This window comes from Peromyscus eremicus, chromosome 6 (genome assembly GCF_949786415.1).
Source record: "Peromyscus eremicus chromosome 6, PerEre_H2_v1, whole genome shotgun sequence".
In the NCBI taxonomy this organism is placed as follows: domain Eukaryota; kingdom Metazoa; phylum Chordata; class Mammalia; order Rodentia; family Cricetidae; genus Peromyscus; species Peromyscus eremicus.
Genome location: NC_081421.1, coordinates 109,211,271 through 109,220,050, shown reverse-complemented (window position 1 = coordinate 109,220,050; position 8,780 = coordinate 109,211,271).

Here is an 8,780-nt window from a genome sequence, read left to right as displayed (position 1 = left end):
ACACTGTTGTCCGAGGGCCAGGCATAGTCCTCCCTGTTGTAAGAGGAGGAGGTCTAACCCTGGTGGTTCTGTAACACTACCTCTGCTAAAGAAATGAGGGATGATTCGAGGTGGGAAATAGATTTTTCTAACTCAGCCAGATCTGCATCGATCAGGGCACCTAAAGTTTTGTAATTTTCATGTTGTAACACAAGGGCAGTAGTGCCTATTCCAACTATCCCCAGACCTACCAAAGTGAGAATCAGGAGCGCTGAGACTGCTGTTGTAGGGAAGGTGGCTAGGTGGGTTCTCATGGTCTCATCTGAAAAGAAAGAACTTGAGGGAAAATCTGAAAGGACACAAAATCCTGAGTTTTGTTGTAGTGTCTGGGTGTGTACACATGGTGTAAGACCCGTGGATCATGCCCACCAGATGCCTTTAGGCACTTTGAGGTAACAGGTGCTGGAAGTCCTGGTAATAAAGTGGATGAAGTTGCAGAGGGGCAGATAAGCCTCCTAGAATGCAGGATACAAAGGCCAGTCCTGCTGATGGATAATGTAAGCTTGGGGTGTGTTCCCCATGGGCAGGTCAGAATTATTTAGGTAATCATATGTAGCCAATAGGAAAGGAAAAACTTGATTAATTGGTCCTTGGGACCAGGAGAGTACCCTAGCAGGGGTGATATTATAAGGGGGCTGACTGTCCTGGAAAGGGGTGGTCCCGTGGGTGTAGCCAAGGCATTTATAACTGGATTTGGGCCAACTGGGATAGGCCGATGTAAAGGGACTATGAATTGTTGAATGGTGAATAAGACACCGTCATAACCATTGAACCATAGTCTTAGCCACCAAATCTTTCCAGTTGTCCAGTTGGCTTGTCTCCTGGCTGATGTAATGGATCCAGATCAGAATGGGGTTGCATTTAGCTGACCCTGCACAGGCTTGGAGGTCTTTTTTCCCAAAGATGGAGATTAGAAATTCCTAGTAACAGAAATATGGTCTGGCTTGTTAGTATCCCAAGAAGTGCTAGTTTCACATCTCCAAGTGGCACAATAGAATTGTCCTGGTCCTCCGCAGTTGTGCATGGCCGGTCCAGGACATAGAATTTGGTAGCTTTTAAGTGGTCCTTCAGGCATTGTCTGTGACAGTCATAACCTGCAGAGCAGTTATCATAAGGCAGAATCTTTCCATCTATACCAGTGTCCCAGGTTGTCCCAGCAAGATCATAGAGATCTATGTGCTGGATGATCAGATCATGCATTTTATTTTTTCTTTACTTTTTTTCTCTTATTGAAAATTGTTTTTTTCATATAATATATTCTGATTATAGTTCCCCTTCCCTCAACTCATCTGAGATCCTTCCTGCTCCCCCACATCTGAATCCACACCCTTTCTGTAGCTGGTCAGAAAGCAAACAGGCATCTGAAGACGATAATAAAATAAGATAAAACTGGAATAGGGCAAAATAAACAAACAGGAGAGTCAAAGAAAAGCACTAGAAACACATAGCTGAAGAGAATACAAATGTTCATACACACAGGAATCCCATTAAAACAAACCAGAAACCAAAATATATACTCAAAGGATCTGCAAGGTTAAAAAAAAAAAAAGTTCTGGCAAAACATGAAACAACCTCCAAAGGTGCCAATGAGTCATTTTGTGTTTGCCATCTACTGGGCACGGGGCCTGCCCTTAAGAGTGGACTGTGTCCCCAGTGAGACTCTGTTGGGGAGAACTAACTTTTCATTTGTGAGTAGTTATAAATTGGGGATAGCTTCCGGGTTAGGGTTGGGGGCTTGGGTCTATTTCCCCTCTCAGGGCTGGAACCCCATTGGCCCAGACCTGTGTAGGTACTGTGCATACTGCCTCAGTCTCTGTGAGTTCAAATGTGTTTCAGTCCTGTGTTTAGAAGTCCCTGTTTCTTCTGTGTCCTCCATCCCATCTGGCTCTTACAATCTTTTTACCTCTTCTTCTCTGGGGTTCTTTGACCCCTGAGGGAGGGTTTTGATGGAGACATCTCATTTAGAAGTGAGTGTTTCAGGTCTCTCACTCTCTGCACATAGCCCAGCTGTGGGTCTCTGTGTTTATTCCCGTCTACTGCAGTAGGAAGCTTCTCCAATGATGGCCGAGCAAGGCACTCTTTTTGAACATAAATAATCTTGCTAGGAGTCACTGTATGGCTATGTTCCTTTAGCAGAACAGTAGTGTTTTGTTTTCCCCTAGCTCCCTGGACCATCTGTTCTCAAATTCGTAGCCACCGAAGCAGTGTTGGTGATGGATTCCATCTCATGGAGTGGGCCTTCAATCCACTCAGATAGTGGTTGGTTACTCCCATGGCCTTTGAGCCCTATTGCACTGCTGCACCTTGCAGGCAGGTCGTCATTGTAGATCAAAGTGTTTGTAGGTGGATTGGTGTTTACCCTTCTCCTTTGGTAGCATGCAGAGTACCTTCCAGTACTCTGAACACTTGTCAGTAGGGATGACAACCCTAGGTAAGGCACCAGCTTGATTTCTCCATGTTCAATGAGTTGTATAGGTGTTGTCTTCAGCAGTGGGGCCTTACTGTCAGTTTGTGGAGATCAACCAATAGCCTTGGCAATAGTCTGGGTTATTTGGGGGTTCCCATGGGGCTCCTTTTGCCAACAACTTGATTAGATATAGTTCATTCCTGGCACTGAAAGTTTCATTTAATGATGAGAGATTTCCAGTTGGGGATCCATTTCCTCCATTATTTGGCAATTTTATTTAGATCATCTTCATATTTTAGGAAGGTTCTATCATAGTGGGTTCCCATACAACCTCTCAAATGGCCCTTAGTTTTAGCTGTTCCTCCCCATATTTCCTCTCACCCACTCTTTCCTCCCACTTCCCATTTGATTCTCCAATTTATGTGTCCCTCCTACCCCCATCCATCCATAAATATCTTGTTTTCCCTTCCCTGGGGAGCTCTACCTCTCTCCCCTAGTCCCTTACTCTATACCTAACTTCTATGGATATATGGATTGTACCTTGCTTATTGAATACTTAACAGATAACATCCATATACAAGTAAATACATGCCATGTTTGTCTTTCTGGGTCCGGGTTACTTCACTCATGATTATTTTTTTCTAGCTCCATCCATTTACCTTTGAATTTCTTTCTTTCTTTCTTTTTTTTTTTTCAAAGCTGAGGACTGAACCCAGGGCCTTGCCCTTGCTAGGCAAGTGCTCTACCACTGAGCTAAATCTCCAACCCCTACCTTTGAATTTTATAGTGTCATTTTTTAAAATAGTTGAGTAATACTTCATTGTGTAAATCCATGTAGGCAGAGTTTTTCGTCAGAACCGCCGGCTCCCCAATAACCACACAGAGACTTATTAGTTATAAGTGCTTGGCCAATAGCTTAGGCTTGTTACTAACTAGCTCTTACAACTTAAATTAATTCATAATTCTTATCTACATTTTACCACATGGTAGTATCTTTTTCAGCACAGCAGATTCATCTTCTGCTTTCTCTGCGTCTGGCTGGTGACTTCCACCCTTCTTCTTTCCAGTGTTCTCTCATATTTTCTTTATCCATTCTTTGGTTGAGGGACATCTGGGTTGTTTTCAGTTTTGGCTATTATAAATAGAGCAGTGTATCTGGTTTTATGTTGATATCTTTGATACCTTTGGAGTGAGTTTTGTGCAGGGTGATAAGTATGGATCTATTTGGATTCTTCTACATGCAGCCATTCAGTTGACCATGACAATGTGTTGAAGATGCTGTCTAAAAAGACAGTGTGTATTTTTGGCTTCTGTAAGTGTGTGGCTTTATGTTTGGGTCTTCAATTCAATACCGTTGGTATTGGTCAAGGTGTCTATTTTTATGGCAACACCATGCTGTTTTATTACTATAGTTTCATAGTACAACTTGAAATCAGGAATGTCTATACCGCCACTCATTCTTTTATTGTTCAGGATTGTTTTAGCTCTCCTGTTTTTTTTTTTTAATTTTGTATTTCCATATGAAGCTGAGAATTATCCTTTCAAAATTTGTGAAGAATTATGTTGGAATTTTGATGAGGATTGCATTGAATCTGTAGATTGCTTTTGATTGCTTTTCGATTGACAGAAATGGAGAGAGGGATTTCCATATGACTTTCCTGGGCAATATAAAGAGACTTCTATTTACCCCAGAGAGGATTAACAGACCAAGAAAATGAGTTAGCCCAAGTGGTAGTGTGATGAACCAATGTGTTTATTGAGGTTACTTACAGGAGTCTGTTACAGGTACATGGGTGACACAAAGGCATCTGTGTCACAGAAAAGCCCATCTCAGTATGGGTAGCTTTGGTTGTCAACTTTGTATATTTGGGAATATGGAGCCTCAGTTGGGGAAATGCCTCCATCAGATTAGATTTTGGGCATGTCTGTGTGACGTTTTCTTTTTTAAAAGATTTATTTATTTTTGTTTCATGTGTATGAGTTTTTTTGCCTGCATGTATGTAAGTGTACCCTGTGAGTGGAGCCTGCAGAAGTCAGAAGAGAACATCTCATTCTCTGGAACTGGATTTGCAGGCAGTTATGCCTCCTGATGTGGGGGCTAGAAAGCAGACCTAGATCCTGTGTAAGAGCAGCAAATGCTCTTTAACTCTGAAGCATCCCTCCAGCCCCTGTGTGGCATTTTCTTAATTGTTAATTGACATAGGAGGAACCATCCTACTGTGGGCAGTGCTACTTCTGGGCAGGTGGTCTTGGGCAGTGTAAGAAAGGTAGCTTAATTTGAGCCTGGATCAAGCCAATAAGCCATGTTCCTCCATGGTCTCTGCTTAGTTACTACCAGGAGTTCCTGTTCTGACTCCCCTCAGTTATGGACTGTTCTCTGGAAGTATAAGCTGGAATACCCCCACCCCACCCCACCCTAGTGGGGTCATGGTGTTTGTCATAGCAACACAGAAGCAAACTAGAACAGATGATGACCTCAGAAGAGCTGCATCATGGAGTCCTACGCTCAGTCAGTCTTCCACTTCCTCTGTACTTCAGCATCTCCCAAGACCACATGCGGCTGGGAGGCAGGAAGGAGTGGCAGGTGGAATCTCAGGTAAGGGTCTAGTGACTTCCTTCATCTCTGTATAATTAATACACTCCTATCTATCTCTGGAGTGTTTTGCTTATTTTGTTGCCATGACTATGGGGCCAAGGTTTTCTGTAAGTCACACAGTGGTCTTGGCTTTATGAACAGCAATGGTCATGATATGCCCTGAAGAAATAGCTACACAAGAGGGATCACTTTTAATTTAACAGCAATAAGAGAAGGAGGTACAGTTTTCCTTCTATATTCCTAAGTGTCTTGTTTATAGTTTCCTTCTAAAACAGACCTTGAAACTGCAGTGACAGAAATGATCTGTCCTTGGCTTTATGGTCTGGAATGAGAGCAACCTGGCTTAGTAGCACTTTAGAAAGGACACATTTGGGCATTTTACAGAGCCCAGTATCTGCCAGTAGTGAGAGAGCAACAGAATAACGCAGAAATACAGACAGAATTCACTAGTGTGTTTAGAGGATGTAGTGGAAGGAAAAGTGTGCCGGCCTTGTCACTGACAAAGGCCCTGGGCATCCCCTGCTGTGCTTCTTAGCTTCCACCACAAGGGGGAAATTGGCCTGCTAGACATTAATTAATTAATCAAGGCTTGATTTTGTGGAGAGGCATGTTTTTAAAGGTGATTTCTTCATTATGTTTGCATCTTCACTCAAGTTTTTAATCCTCAAAATTCTTATCTTCAAAATGTCTTCACCAGTTTTTTTTTTTTTGAAATGTTTCATAATTTGAAAAAGAAGAGAATGAACACCTCTAGGTCTGTCACTTAAGTGTACCAATGGATACTTGGGCCACATTTACTTTCTGCCTCTTTCTGAACTCCCAAATCTTGTGAAATCACATCTATCTTCTTCAGCAAGTATCACTCAAGAACAAGAACATTCCATGTTTTCCTATCCATCCTCAAGAAAATGTTTACCTTGGCTGGGTGTGGCAACACATGCCTTTAATTGTAGCACCAGGAGGCAGAGGCAGGTGGGTCTCTCTGAGTTCCAGACTGGCCTGGTCTATGTTTGAGACAGGATCTCTCAAACAATGCAAAATAAACCAAAAACCAACCAAACATCCATCATCACCAAACTAAAACCAACAAAGAATGTTTAGCTTGCAGAGACATCATCTTCATAAGCCAGTTGGAAAAGTAGTGTGTGTGTTCTTGTAACAGATTCCCTCGCAGGAATAAATTCTGCCTTGCCCACTCTATGGGGTGTATGGCTGGAAGCTGCTCTATAAAGCACTCAGGTTAGGAATATGGCCCTACCTTCAGGGGCCTTAGAGCAGAAAGTGTTTGAGAATCACATTAGGTAATTCATAGGAAGGGACACTTTAAAATGATAGCTTTGATATCAATAGAAATTGCTGTTCTTCCCAATTTGTTTCTCTCAGTGAAAATGGCATCTAGGACATGGAAAATTAGAAGCAACACCAGAGGGTGCTGTGGTAGCATTTTGAAAACTAAGGTGCCAGAAGGCATAGTGATTACATTAAAACCCTTTGTCCTTTTCAGACAAATGTATAGTAGTGCTGTGATCGGACTGCCTTCTAAACTCAAGTGTTCTACACTATTATAGGAATGCATAAATATTGTCAATAATGTTAGACCCACAAAACAGCTTTTATAAATAAATTTGTGCCCTGTTATGTTGGGGAAAACACATTTTGATATTTAGATTTAATATCCCAAAGAAGGTCAGTGGTATATGTGCCTTAAAACTTTAATCTTTAGACTAAAACATTGGCAAATAAAGAGCAGGCAGTTCTTTACAACAACAAAGTACATTGCCCAGCAAACCATTACTATAATATTTTTTGGTTTTTCCCTTTGGAGGGAATGAAGTTCTAGTCTGTTACAGTGGCCTGACACTCTAGACATGGTGTAGTATGTGTTGCATGTAGCCTTTCAAGAAGTGGTACTCATTAGTGAAAGAGAGCTTGCAGGAAAAGGAGCCAGCTGTCAGAATGTAGATTTTCATGTATTCTATGCATTGCAAACGGCATTACTTGTATGTGACTTTTTTTAAAAAATAAGATGTCTATCTGTAGTCAGGGTTGGTCTTGATTAAAGAAAAGAAGAATATAGAAAGTGTTTTTGAAAAATTCCACTCAAAACAGGAAGTCTGTGTTCAGATAGTGTCTTCTATATATGACAGGGAGCTGCACCAATGAAATCTTTATACAAGATCTGCACAGTGACAACACCAGTTGAGATTCTGACATGAACAGGGGATATCTCACAAGGCACACCCCTAGATGAAGATCTACAGGCAATTAATGGTTACTAAGAGAGGAAGAACCAGTCTTTCCCAGGAAAGAGTCCCCTAAGAGGTTATCCAATCTCAATTGATTAGCCCTAAACACATATAGAATATAAGTGATACTAAATGGACCTAGCAGATTCTATTTGTATATACCTGTGTTTGTGTGTGTGTGTGTGTGTTTGTGTGTGTATACATATATTTATACATATATATACATATATGTATATACATATGTATGTAACAGTTGAAGAAGAGGTCATGAATTTGAGAGGGAATAGGGGAAGGGATATGAGGGGAATTGGAGAGGGAAGATGGATAGAAACAATGTAAATACAATACTCAGTATGAAATTCTCAAAACCCAAAACCCAGATAACCCCACCAAACCCCAAATGACAGCAACCAAAAAGAAAGAATATAGGTTATTTGGATGCACATAACAACAGACTTGTTACCAAACGTGTTTCCTGTCTATGTGTTCAAAGATTGTTCTGCCTTCAAGGAGACTGCAAGCATAGATTTGAGAAACAGTAGTAGCAGCATGTGTTAAAGTTTCAGGAAAGTCACTGAGTGCCAAAGGCAATGGGAAATGATGCATTTTGTGGTAGCCAGGTCTTTAACGTAGGTGGGTATGAAGCAGTCTAGGGGTCAAGGAAGCGAAGGAGAAGAGAGGATAAGGAGAGAAGACAAAGCATACTGGGATAGCACAAGAGGTTAACAACTGTGAAGTGTGCCTTAGTCCCCACAACACTGAGAAAGGAAACATGCCTGTAGATGGAAGTTTCTGTCCTGCCTGGTCCTACAGCCGTTCAGTCCCAAATAAACACACAAGAGGCTCATATTAATTATAAACTGTTTGGCCTATTGCTCAGACTTATAACTAACTAGCTCTTACGCTTAAATTAACCTGTAATTCTTGTCTATGTTTAGCCATGTGGCTTGGTACCTTTTGTCAGTCCAACATTCTCATCTTACTTCCACTGTGTCTGGCTGGCAACTCCGTCTCTGCTTTTCCTCTTCCCAGCCTTCTCCTAGTCTGGTCGCCCACCTACACTTCCTTCCTGGCTACTGGCCAATCAGTGTTTTATTAAACCAATAGGAGTGACAAATCTTTACAGTGTACAAGAGCATTAGCCCACAGCATTCCCCCCCACCGTTTTTTTTTCAAAACAAAAATCCTGAATCTAATCTCCTTTGTTTAGCCTTTTTCCTGACCATTATCCATAACAATTTGTAGGCTGACAAGAAGCACCCCTCTATCAGGCCAGATAACCCAACCACCACACATGTCCAGACCAATTTTCTTCTATTTCTAAAAAACAGTCTTCAAGAAGCAGGAACAGATGATACATGTCTGATCTCAGCACTTAGCCACAAGGAGGAGGATGGCCTGTTTATTTGAGACCAGCCTGATCTATGTCATGGTTTTGAGACCAATGAAGACTACATACCATAATCCTGTTTCAAACCAACCAACCAGGAAC